The following is a 12389-nucleotide window of genomic DNA, read 5'->3' as shown; positions in this document are numbered from 1 at the left end:
AAAAGACCTGGAAGTATCTGTGCTTGGACATTGAGCCTTTTGGATTCATCTGATTGGATCCAAATGCGATTTTCCAGCCAGAGCGGGACAGAAATCAATGGAGATCTTTGTGACGGAGGGATTTGTTCTGCTACTGTGTGTTGCTTAAGGGATGGCTGGGAGTCAGGGGAGTTACAAGCATAACACTCAACAATTAACAGCAGAAAACATGGTATAACCGGCAAAGAATAACTGTTAAGATGTACACAGACGTGAGTACAGACAAGCACAGAGACCCACGCACGCACGCACGTACACACGCACACAAACACAAACATTTACATGTTTACTCAGTTGCACACATGAGTACACATTGATCAGTGTGTAAGTGTGATTGTGCGTGTGTTAATTAATGTATGTATGTATGTATGTATGGATCTAGGAATTTATTTGACAGTCCACCACCATGTAACCAGGAGGTGTTTGATGAAGACACCTTTGGCTCTGAGAGAGTGACATGATAAGTGTGTGGTTCTTAATACTGCTCCTTCACATCCACTTTATTGACAGGCTTCATGCAATTACCCAACAGACAGAGGCTTATTGAGTATGTCTGGTGGCTATCGAGGTGGGGGTAACACACAGACATGCAGCATTAAGAGGAATTCCTGGTAAGCTTCTTTGATATCTTTCTTGTTAAAATTGCAGATAAAGTAGAGGAGAAGGAGGTGTCGTAGTCATTTTCTTCAAGGTTTTCCTCTCAGGGAGCACACGAATTAGAATAGGAGTTAAAAGGTGGAACCCAATATAGATGGATAACAAAATAATAGCTTTAGATAAAGCATAAGCTAAAGCTGGCAGAATAATTAAAAATAAGTTTAAAACAAACATGTTCTTGTCACCTACTCAATGCGTTTTCTTAACTTTGTTCAGAGTGTGGAACTAAAACAACATCAAATCCTGCCCGCCCTTGAATTTCTGATTAATCACACACAATGTAGACATTGCTGTCATCTTCAGAAATCTTGGCAAGTTAATAAATCTTTTACGTGCAAGAGGTATCCAAAAGATAAGTTCAGTGATGTGTGTTCTATCATGCTATTTTTTCTTGTGACTAAACTTCTCTTCCACAGGAAGTAACTGTAAATGACTTGCTTAAGCTTTCTTGTCGTCTCAATATATATCAGGCTTGAAGGAAGAGTTTTCAAAATTGCTTTCTCACACTTTTATATCCCTTGCCTTCTCAAACTTCTATTCCTAACTTATCATCAACTTATTCAATTATATTAAACAGCAAATACAAAACATTATAGTTATGTTCCAAAAAAAGAAAAGAACACTAGCATTGAGATATTCATTTATATACAAGTCATGTATTCAAAATATACCAGTCACCTAAAATCAGGAGTAAATGTGTCTCTGCCAAATTGATAAACCATCGTGATGTGCTTCCCAGTTCAAAGGTAACATTGACATTGCCAAACCCAGTAGGGGGATAGCTATTTGTTAACACAGGGGGGGCCGTGTAATACCGAATAACGAGGCACCAAAAAACCAGAGATCACCGGAGACCACACGACGAAGCCCAGTTATCAGGACAGGACCCGATTGGGACAGGAGCCCGTTTGGTTCGGGTTCCCGACGCAAACTTAGATCGGAACGCGGCAGCGGCTAAAGAAAAGACGAAAAGTCGTTTGTTTATATTCTTTTTTCCGCCGTGGCTGGGACAGTGCCCGGGGCTTCCTTTCCCAGCAGCCGGGCCGAGGGCTGCTTGTACAGGGGCTGTCTGCCTCCGCCGCGCTACCAAAACACCCCCCGTACGCCTCACTGGAGGCTGTCAGCTCGCGGCACGCCTAACCCCACCGCTGGACAAATACTCCAGCACACACACACTCCCAAACACGCACACACAAAACCGGGCCAGGTCCCGCACACAGGCCCACTTACCCCGACACCCGACTTGCTGCGATTAACCATAACTCCGGGGGGGGGGAGGGGGGGGAATGATGCCTCGGGGGAAGTGGGGGGAGGGGGGATGGGACGAGGGGTGGCGTGTGGGGGGGGGGGGGGGGGGGGCTTCTATCACAGGTCGCACTCAGTCTCAACTCAGTCTGAGTCAGCGGGGTCCACATCGACTCACATCCACCCCCCACCCCCCCCCGTACCCTTTCGCTGACCTCCCGGACACCGTGCTCATCCGCCGGCTCACTGCAGCACAAAGTAGATCCCCATCGCTGTGCGTTCACCGGAGAGCTAACTGTGGTGTTCTACCTGACCCCATCCAGCACGGCTGGGTCCGATGACACCAAATAAAACTCTGTGAAATGTGTGTGCTACAGTGGTGAAGTTTAAATGGGTGTGCTACAGTGGTGAAGTTTAATCACTAGTTATTTCTTCCCACCCCCCCGAATTTAATTTCCTTGTATTTGTTGTCTTTACATTTCTGCTCTCCGACCAGATAACATGAATATGTGTGGGAGGGTTTTTTTTTTTTGTTGCCTATCTGTGTGTATCCCCCTAATATCCTCTCCCTCTCCGTCTCCATGTCTCCACCTCTCCACCTCTCTCTGCCGGTGCCTATTGTCCCCCGTGAGGCCCGACACGGCCTGATGAGATGCACGGCCGCCCGGCAGACCTGCCTGTAATTAAGATTTATCACCCTGCCAAACAAACACAGCAGCTTGGTCGCAAAGCATATTTATGGAGACAAGGAGACTGTCCTGTGCGTGTGGCCATATTCTGTTAATGTTGGAGTGTTAGGTGTGTGTGTGTGTGTGTGTGTGTGTGTGATAGGAGTTTGTGTGTGTTAGGAGTCTGTGTGTACTTTGTGTCTGCATGTGTCGATGTGTTAGGTGTGTTTGTATGTTTGTGTGTGTGTGTGTGTGTGATAGGAGTTTGTGTGTGTTAGGAGTCTGTGTGTACTTTGTGTCTGCATGTGTCGATGTGTTAGGTGTGTTTGTGTGTGTGTGTGTGTGTGTGTGTGTATGCATGTGTGTATGCATGAATGTGTGTGAGTATGTGTCTTTGGAGGTGAAATGTCTATGTTTGGTGTGTGTGTGAGTGTGTAGGAGTTTGTGTGTGTTAGGATTCTGTGTGTATTTGAAGCCTGTGTGTGTTGATGTGCTAGGTGTGTGTGTGTGTGTGTGTGTGTGTTTAGTCATCATGTCTATGTGTTTGCTGTGTGTGTGTGTGTGAGTGTGTGCGTGTATTTGGAGTCTGCGTGTGTAGATGTGTTAGGTGTGTGTCTTTAAGTGTGTATATTTTGGAGATGCATGCGTAGATATGCTAGGTGTGTGTGTATGTGTTTGGGTGTCAATGTGTGTTTCTATTTTGAGACTGCGTGTGTAGAGGTGTTAGATGTTTGTAGGTGTGTGTGTGTGTGTGAATGTTTGTGGGATTGTGTGTGTGAATTAGAAGTCTGCGTGTGTAGATGTGCTCAGTGTCTGTGGGTGTGTTTGTGTGTATGTGTTTGTATTTGGAGTCTGCGTGTGTAGATCTGCTAGGTGTTTGTGTGTGTGTGTGTGTGTGTGTGTGTGTGTGTGTGTTTGTGTTTGTGTGTGCGCCCGCGCGGGTGCGTGCGTGCGTGTGTGTGTGCGTGTGAGTGTGTGTGTGTCTGTGAGTGTGAATATTTGTGTGCTTTGTGTGTGTTAGTAAGAGGCTGGGCTGACATATAAAGTGTCCTTAAAGGCTGTTGGCAGTCAACAACCCTTCAGAACCCCCGCCACCTCCAATCGCTTCCCCTCTTTATTGGAACTGGTGTTCTGCACTAAACATTATGTCCCGAGGGCCCTCTCTTGCCAAGGCTTGGGATGGGACCTCTTTGTAGATTAAATGGATGTATTTAGAAATGATTCTGCTGACACTAAAGCATTCTGTTCTGTTTTTGGTTTTGATAAACATGAAGATATGATTTTCCGTAGTAGAAAGCAACATCAATATATCTTGTCCTTTATCCAGGGTGCAACTCGCCTAGATCTTTTTTGCAGATCGTTTGATTTGCCCGGAAGCTTGGTAATTTCATTTTAAACTATGATAAAAACTTATTTTTGTATTTGTCTTCTATTTCCTTTGAACACTGTGAGCTTTATTACATTAAATGTTAAGGATTCTAGCAAGCATGCCTAAAAGACGAATAATTAACTGCGCACCCTAAACATCACTCTGTAATTGACTTGAATTTGTATTGTTTACCAAACTTAATTTGATATACATTTAATTAAAGATGCACACAAGTAAGGTTTAAGTGAAAAGTAAGAAACACCCGTTTTGGTCTCTTACTAATTTGCAGTAAAGTCATTTTAGGATAATTAAATTCAACACTAAAGATGTCCTTCGATGCACTTTCACTCCATCTGGAGGGAAAATAAACTTCCTATGCATCATCCTGACCTAAAACATAAACACTTGATAAACAAAAAGACGGAGGAGAGAGAATTGTACAGAAACATTGTAATTCAACGACTTACCTTTGTTTTTGGCACAGCCTCATATGTGCAGATTTCCTTTCTTATGGGAGGTAAAGGGTGACAGCAAAAGCCAGATTGTCCCTATAGGACCTCAGCATTACACACTTGACCATAGCCAACCTTAGCAGGCTGCTGCTGAGACTAGCAGCACTCAGACCCAACTCCACTCTGGCTCTATCAGCTCTGCTGGAACGTGTGTGTGTGTGTGTGTGTGTGTGTGTGTGTGTGTGTGTGTGTGTGTGTGTGTGTGTGTGTGTGTGTGTGTGAGTGATGAGGGTAGTGTTGATGTTGCATGTGTGTGTCTCTCTCCGTTTTGGCGTTCATGTGAGTGCACATGGGTGTGTGTGTCTGTGTGTGTGCGTGTGTGAATGTGTGTATGTGTGTGACCGTGTGTCTTTGCCTAGGTGTGTGTCTGTGTGTGTTTGTGCGTGTGTCAGATCAGTAACACCACCAGTCCAGACTTCACCAACTCTGTGCTGGATTCTACATATTTTATCCAGGCAAGCATGCAGAACCAAGGGATTCAGCTGTTCTCACACGTCAAACTAATAAAGTCTGAACTGGACATCTAAACAACAACTACTCCTAGAAATCAGTTGGGACAGCATTAAATAAAGCATTCCCCCACTGCACACTCACTTCCATAACATTTAGATTAGGCCGCCAAGAAATGTTGTCCTTTGTTTCTGATTGTGGTGTGTGCTTGTGTGTGTGTGTGTGTGAATAAGTATTTGTGTAATTGTGTGTGTATGTGTGTGTGTGTGTGTGTTTGCGTGTGTGTTTATGTGTATACATGTGAGTGTATATGTGAGTGTCTGTGTGTATATTTTTGTGTATATGTTTGAGTATACGTGTGAGTATATGTGTGTGTAAGTGTGTGTGGGCACATGTGAGTGTTAATGTGTGTGTCAGTGTGTGTCTGTGTCTTTGTTTACGTGCCAGTATATGTGAGTGTGTGCGTGTGTGTGTCTCAATTCAATTCCACACAATAAAAGAACACTAGCTTTATTCCTGTGGGGGACCTCAGTGAAACTAGCCGAGTAAAAAGACACACAAACAGGAAATATAACACAAAACCAGACGGACAAAAAGGGCCACGAGGCAGGGGCGGTACAGTACGCAGCAGTGGCGTTAACGACAGTGGCAGTGAGGGTGAACCAGATATCAAACGTCCAGCAGTAATAATACAAAACGATAATAAATAAGATGAAGTGCGGGAGAGTGGGGGCCAAGATGAGTGTGGGACGGATTGGGCTCTCCGGATTCTGCAGCTAGGTCAGAGATGAGGGGGGGTCCTTCGCTTTGTGGAGCAGGTGTTCAGCGTGTTCTGGAGGCGCTTCTTGTTTTGGATGGTGAGAAGAGAGTAGGATCCAAAAGGAGGAGCGCCTCCAGAACACGGTGAACCGTGGCTGGCATGCTGTGGGAACCCGGGGAGCCAGAACGGCAGGAGAGCCCACTAAACAGACTAGCTTGCCATCGCTCCAGCCTGCTGCCCCCCGCACACACAAACACTTGGATAGATAACATTGTGACGGGGACAGAATAGTTTCCAAGAATAGCTTTCTGTGTGTGTGTGTGTGTGTGTGTGTGTGTGTGTGTCATTGTGTGCATGTATGTGTTTACTTTGTGTATGTTTTTGTGCGTGCGTGTCAGTGTGTGTGTGTATGTATTGCAATGTGTATATGTGCGTGTCAGTGTGTGTGTGTATGTATTGCAATGTGTATATGTGTGTGTGTGTTAGTGTGTGTGTGTGTATGTGCGTGCGTGCGTGTTTGTATTGATGTGTTGTGACTACAGCCCCACCCCGTCCCCTGTGTTGAGGCTCTATAATAGTTTCAGGGGGGGTGGGGGCCCTTCGATCTTCCTCTGTGCGCCCAGAGGGTTGCCAGATCTCAGGGTGACCAGCTATCAGCGTTTAATTAGCGATGAGGGTGGGGGGCCTCCAGGCAAACAGCAGACGGTAATCTCAACTAAAGCACACAACACACACAACACTGTACCACACATAAAATAACACTGCTCGAAAATACCACACACCTTCAAGAACATAGTTCCTGATAATAACGCAACACCCTGTGAATAAGCTGTTGCTGAAAAATCCCATGAATAATGTTCCAGTGTTTTCTTCTATCCTGGCCACAGAAGCTCTCTGCTGGTCCACCGCCCTCTCGGTCTGATTACACCAGCACACCTGAGTCCATCACCTCAGACCGCTATGTGTGTGTGTGTGTGTGTGTGTGTATGTGTGTGTGCCTGTGTATGCGTGTGTGTGTAGCTGTGTGTGTGTGTGTGCGTGTGCCTGTGTGTGTGTGCCTGTGTTTGTGTGTGGCTGTGCGTGTGTGTGTGTGTGCCTGTGCGTGTGTGTGTGTGTGCCTGTGTGCGTGCGTGTGTGTGTGTGGGTGTGGCTGTGTGTGTGTGCCCGTGCCCGTGTGTGTGTGTGTGTGTGCGCGCCTGTGTTTGTGTGTCCAGGGCCAGTCTCATAGAGTACCACAGAGTACCAATACAATGCTCCGCGACAGCAGCCCAAATCCAATACCCAATCAGTGTCACTGAGTGACATCCTGCATGCATTGAGAGATAATAACCCAGCAGCTATATAAGCATTCCTTCAGAAGGCCGATATAGATCTGAGATCTGAGAATGGCCAGGGGGCCATTGATTATCCCCGCCTCGAGTCTTTAGGTTTAGTGATTGGCCCCAGAGCGGCGCTTGAAGGGGTCTCATGACGCCAATCAACCAGAGAACAATTAATCTGTCAGCTAAAGACATGGCTTACTAAGGAAGTGATGAGGTCTCATTGTGCTCATCTATTTCCATCGGACGTGTCCACCTATTTCCATCATCGTGAATCAATATACAAATACTTGCATTTCCCTTGCTGTTTTGGTTGTGGAATATTGCCTTCCACACTATCCTTTAACGTAAGCAAAAAAACAACCTTCTTCAGATAAATTGTTTATTACCCAAACACTCCGAACCCGACGTTCTATAAGCTTTGCTCCCGGGCCGATATTTGCCATTCAAAGTTGATGAAAAAGGCCACAAACTATTTTTCTTTATTTTCTCTGTTTTGGCTCCTTATGAGCCATGCATGGACTAAATTGGATTTTTCTCTATCCCTGGAAATAACGTAATGGCTGAGAGGAATGTTTCTGTGAAATTCAAGGTCGTTTTAGCCAATCTCCCTCTCATTCTACCTCCCTGTCTATGGGAAAGGAAGTGGACAAGAGAAGCAGGAGGGCTGAACAGCATGACTTAACATAAGCATCACCATACACCCCCACACACACACACGACCACACCCCTTCCCGCCTAGTTTGGTCGTTGTGATTCCATTGCAGGCATGGCTGGGGTCGTTAGCTAAATGACAAGCACCTGATGCTGGCCATGACCTTCAGCAAAGAGCCAGCACTCCTAAGTAGCTTTCAGACTGTTCACTACTCAGCCCCAGACTTAAATAAGCCCCAGGCTAGGATAGCATAGCGTTTACCTGACATGTGTTCACACACATTTCTGCTGGCCCAGGGCTGAGTTTTCAGCCCAGGCTGAAAACGTTCTTACTCATCATACAAACATTTAAGCAGACTGTGGTTGGCTAGTGGGAGTTATCTTGAGGCGTTGAGGGTTTTCTTTTGCATATCCATTCTACTAAAACCCAATTTCGGCTTTCTTACTCGTTATGACCTGTGCACGTCAGAACATAAAAACATGAAATCAAATTAGCGTTTCTGAATAACAATTTAAAAAAAGCAATATCCGAAGCATCTAGACTGAATCCATCTAACCGAAACAGAAACCGCCCTCCTTCTCGCTGATATACGTGCATTCGAAGTACCCAATTCCAAGCGCTCCGTTGTAACAAGGTTACTAGCCCACCTAGTGGCATAAGAAAAAGTCTTGACCCCCCCCCCCCCCCCCCCCCACTCGACTTCATGTTCAAACATTTATCACTTGGGTCAGCAACGACAGACTTAAACTTCAATATTAAATTATACAGACGCGTACGTACACACGCACACTCACACAAATATGTGCAAGAATGTTCCACTTGGTTCAGCATTTGGCAGCTTTGAAGAGATTTCAAGTGATTCATAGTGAATTAAAGTGTGTCTGTGTGTGGGTGGGTGGGTGTTTCCAAGATTAATCTAGTAATTTAGGCAAAAATATCCAAGCTGTGTAATAGGTTAGCTATTAAAGGGACGTAATAATCTGTGGTTCCAGCCAGAGACCACCCTCTTCTTACTCCGTTATTTCAAAGAGGTCGTCCATAGAGTCAGGTGGTAATCAAGTCAAAGCCTATTAGCTACAGAATCATGGAACCTATTGCTCACTGAACTAATGTAATTGTACTATTTTATCGATTATGCAAGTATCATAAAGACTATAACAGTACTCTGTTCGACACGTTATTAATACAGTAAGTTAACAATACAATTAGTCATCCTTCAGAAAACATCCATAACCGGTCTGACATCTGCATGACATTTGGATCTGTGACGTCGCTGTGATCTATATGAGGCCTCTCTTTAGATAGATGCACCGGTGCCCGATTGATCCAAGCTTTATGGATTTAGCAATGATTAATTTATGAGTATCATTGCATTGTTCAACGACACAAAAATAGACAAATAAACAACATTCAATAAACAACTTTCCCGGATTCAACCAAAGGATGTGGGGTAAAGAAATAATATTAAGCATGACATTATGTGACCAGACTGAGCAGAACAGCAATTCGCAAAGATCCCAAACGGAATGTAACATTGCAAAACTTAAAATAAATTCCTTAAAGTAAATTGGTGAAGAGTTGAAGAGTTGAAGAGACATGGAAAAGGACATGAGTTTAATAAAAATAACCTGACGTGTTCCACCCGGCTCAAACTGACTGGCAGCCCTAGGCGGCGCCCCCCCCCCCCCCCCCACATCTATAATTCACCACTGCTAATCTGTATTTTGAAGAGGGGCTTTGCTTCATACAAAATGCATTGTTGTGTTTATCAAGAAGTGCTGTCGTCAGTGCTATGTGCAGGGTAATTCACAAGAATCCAATAAGTATCCAATGCATCTTATTCGGCTGAAAACACACATACATGAATCCTACCGTCACCTGTACTGGTGACGGCAATGAGGATCCTCTTATAATGCAGCACAGCACATAAAATGAAAACCCAGAGAAATGAAATCTGCCTATTCGAAGCAGGTGTTCATTTGGCTTTCATAAGTGTGAATGTGTGTGTGTGTGTGTCTGTCTGAATGTGTGCAGTGTCCGTGTCAGTCTGCACATGTGCATGAGAGCGTGCGAGCGAGCATGTGTGTTGATGGTTTTTATTTTTTCAAACATGTGAGTATAATGGAAGAATGCTTGCTTGTTTTAGCCGCCGTCGTTTCCAATCCATCTCCCGAAAAGCCAAAAATAAGCAGCTCTGTTTCCCACAGGCCTCCGGTAAGCCTGGCTGTTTGTCTGGCCATGCAGACTCTAATCAGCCCTGGCACGGCCATTCTGCCCCTGACAGCGCCGGGGCCTCAGACTACACACTCTTTTAGGTAACAGACAATGGGGAAGTGGGGAGACACACAGCTGGGGTGAGATCAGTTGGGCATCGGGAAGAGAGAGGGTTAGCGAGAGAGAGAGAGAGAGAGAGAGAGAGAGAGAGAGAGAGAGAGAGAGAGAGAGAGAGAGAGAGAGAGAGAGAGAGAGAGAGAGAGAGAGAGAGAGAGAGAGAGAGAGAGAGAGAGAGAGAGAGAGAGAGAGAGAGAGAGACCCACACACACACAAAAAGAGAAGGAATCTTGAAAGAAAGACAGATAACGAGGAAGGAAGGGAGGAAGGGCGGATAACAAAGGAGTGATACAAGTATGTGACCGGGGAAAAGGGAGGAGGAGGGAGAGGTTGTTCCGGATGGAAGGGTGGGGGAGTCACGGAGGAGTGGGATCAAAGGGGAGGCATGGTCTGTCACAGAGGGAGCAGGGGTCCACAAGGAGACAATGGTAAAGGTAACACAGGGCTGTTAGGGCTCCATGGCTCAGCCTGGCTCCTCACACTCAGGGTTAGACGTTCTGAGGGGCAACAGTTAGCAGGGGGGTTCAGGTAAGGGTGAGGGTAAAGGTAAGGGACAGGTTTAAGGGCTAACCTTCATGGGCAGGGCCGGGTGTTAGGGTTAGACAAGCAAACAACATCTAGATAGACCTCGGAGAGGTAGATGAAGGAACATCCACCGCAGACAGAAGATGGAGGTGAGAAGAGAACATCATTCGTAGAATAGTGTTTGTGATGGAGAGAGATTGAAGGAGAGAGAGATAAATGTGGAGAGATGGGTGTAAGGTTAGCCGAAGGGGACCTGAGTGGTCAGATAATGTGGGGAGAAAAGAGGAGCTGGGTGAGAATTGCAAAGGACAGAAAGTTAATGTGCCGCGACAGACCAAAGTAAACAGATAAAACTACTCGCTCACAAGTGTAATATATGTCTCCTGGCTGGGAGCAAGAGAGCATGAGAGAAGGAGGGTGAATGAGCCTGACGAATCAGAGTGAGCTACTGGGAGAGGGAGACAGGCAGAAAGAGAGGTAGAGGGTGGAGGGGCAGGTACTTATTTTGAATGACAGGTGGAATGGCAAGGTCAGGAGCTGTGGCCATCGCATGACAATGGCTGCTTGATTGATAGCTGTGATGGATGTAAAGAGGGCATTGGAATAAGAGGGCGTCTCAAACATGAAGCGCTGGGACCATGTTTAGTTTGTTTGTGCTGTAATGAATAATGTAAACACTTCATCGTTTTATAGTGCAGTGTGAAGTGTTGCAATGTCTGCTGCAGTGTTTAGTATGCATTGTGTCTCCCCATCTTCTCCTTCCTCTTAATATCTCCAGGCTAGTTTTTTTTTTTTCAAATAGCTAAGTGGCTGTTTAATGAACCAATGAGAAAAATGACACTGCATACAGTTGTGTCGTAGTTAATCAGGCAGTTCATTACTAAATGAATACATCATTTTTTTATTTGCAGGTGTGTGTTAATGTGTGTATGTGTGTGTGTATGTATGTATGTATGTATGTATGTATGTATGTATGTATGTATGTATGTATGTATGTATGTATGTATGTATGTATGTATGTGTGTGTGTATGTGTGTGTGTGTGTGTGTGTGTGTGTGTGCATGTGTGTGCATGCGCACATGCGTGCCTGTGTGTGTAGTACGTGTATGTGTCTGTAAATGTGTGTGAGTGTATGTGTGTATGCGTGTGTATGTGCACGTGCATGTGTGTACGTGTGTGAGTGTGTGTCTCTCTGCCTCTTTGTGAGTTCAATGCCAGCGTTATCAAGCTGCAGGTGTCTCAGGCCAAGGGCTGTGAAATTGCCTCTCATGCAATGACTCTGCTTTGGTCAGGGCAATGCTGTGAGTGATTATGTTTGTGTGTGCGCGTGCACGTGTGTGTGTGTGTGTGTGTGTGTGTGTGTGTGTGTGAGATTGTTTTATTCCACTTCATGAACCCCAAAGAAAACTTATGTTTCAATTAAAAGCCAACATGGAAACACAGGCTTACCATTCTGCTAACTCCATCACCCGTGAAGGAGGAAACACAAAACCCAATCCAAAACACATGAGAACACAGATAAATATTCAAAAGCATCCCACAACGACTCGTGTTTCTCCATGTCAGTTGTACACCAGAGCTTTTTTTTTTTTTTTTTAATCCATGAATCAGCAACAGGCTCACGGAGGCTGAACTGTCTGTTACACATTGTAGCCCGTCCACAGAAACATACTCCCACGCCTCCCCGACAGCACAGCATGGCTGCTTTACTACGAATCAACAAACAGATTCGGAACAGCCGCAATGTGGTCTCACATCATGTACCTGACTGTTGCATGAGCAACACTAGGCTCTCCTCCTTGGCAGCGTGGGAGCACCGCAGCTGTGGCTGTTTTCACCTGATGTTACAAAGCCATCAA

The 12389-nt window shown here is 45.4% G+C and overlaps 1 protein-coding gene across 1 annotated transcript in view; it reads right to left on the bottom strand.

Moving 5' to 3' along the window:
- The window catches only part of trpm3 (transient receptor potential cation channel, subfamily M, member 3), a gene marked incomplete at both ends in the record, with an annotated part of 106434 nt that overhangs the window by 62930 nt on the left and 31115 nt on the right, over positions 1-12389 (bottom strand).

This window comes from Pollachius pollachius (assembly GCF_949987615.1).
Source record: "Pollachius pollachius genome assembly, chromosome: 1".
Taxonomy (NCBI): Eukaryota; Metazoa; Chordata; class Actinopteri; order Gadiformes; family Gadidae; genus Pollachius; species Pollachius pollachius.
The sequence above is the reverse complement of the archived record's forward strand: the minus strand, read 5'-3'. Positions and strand labels throughout refer to the sequence as shown.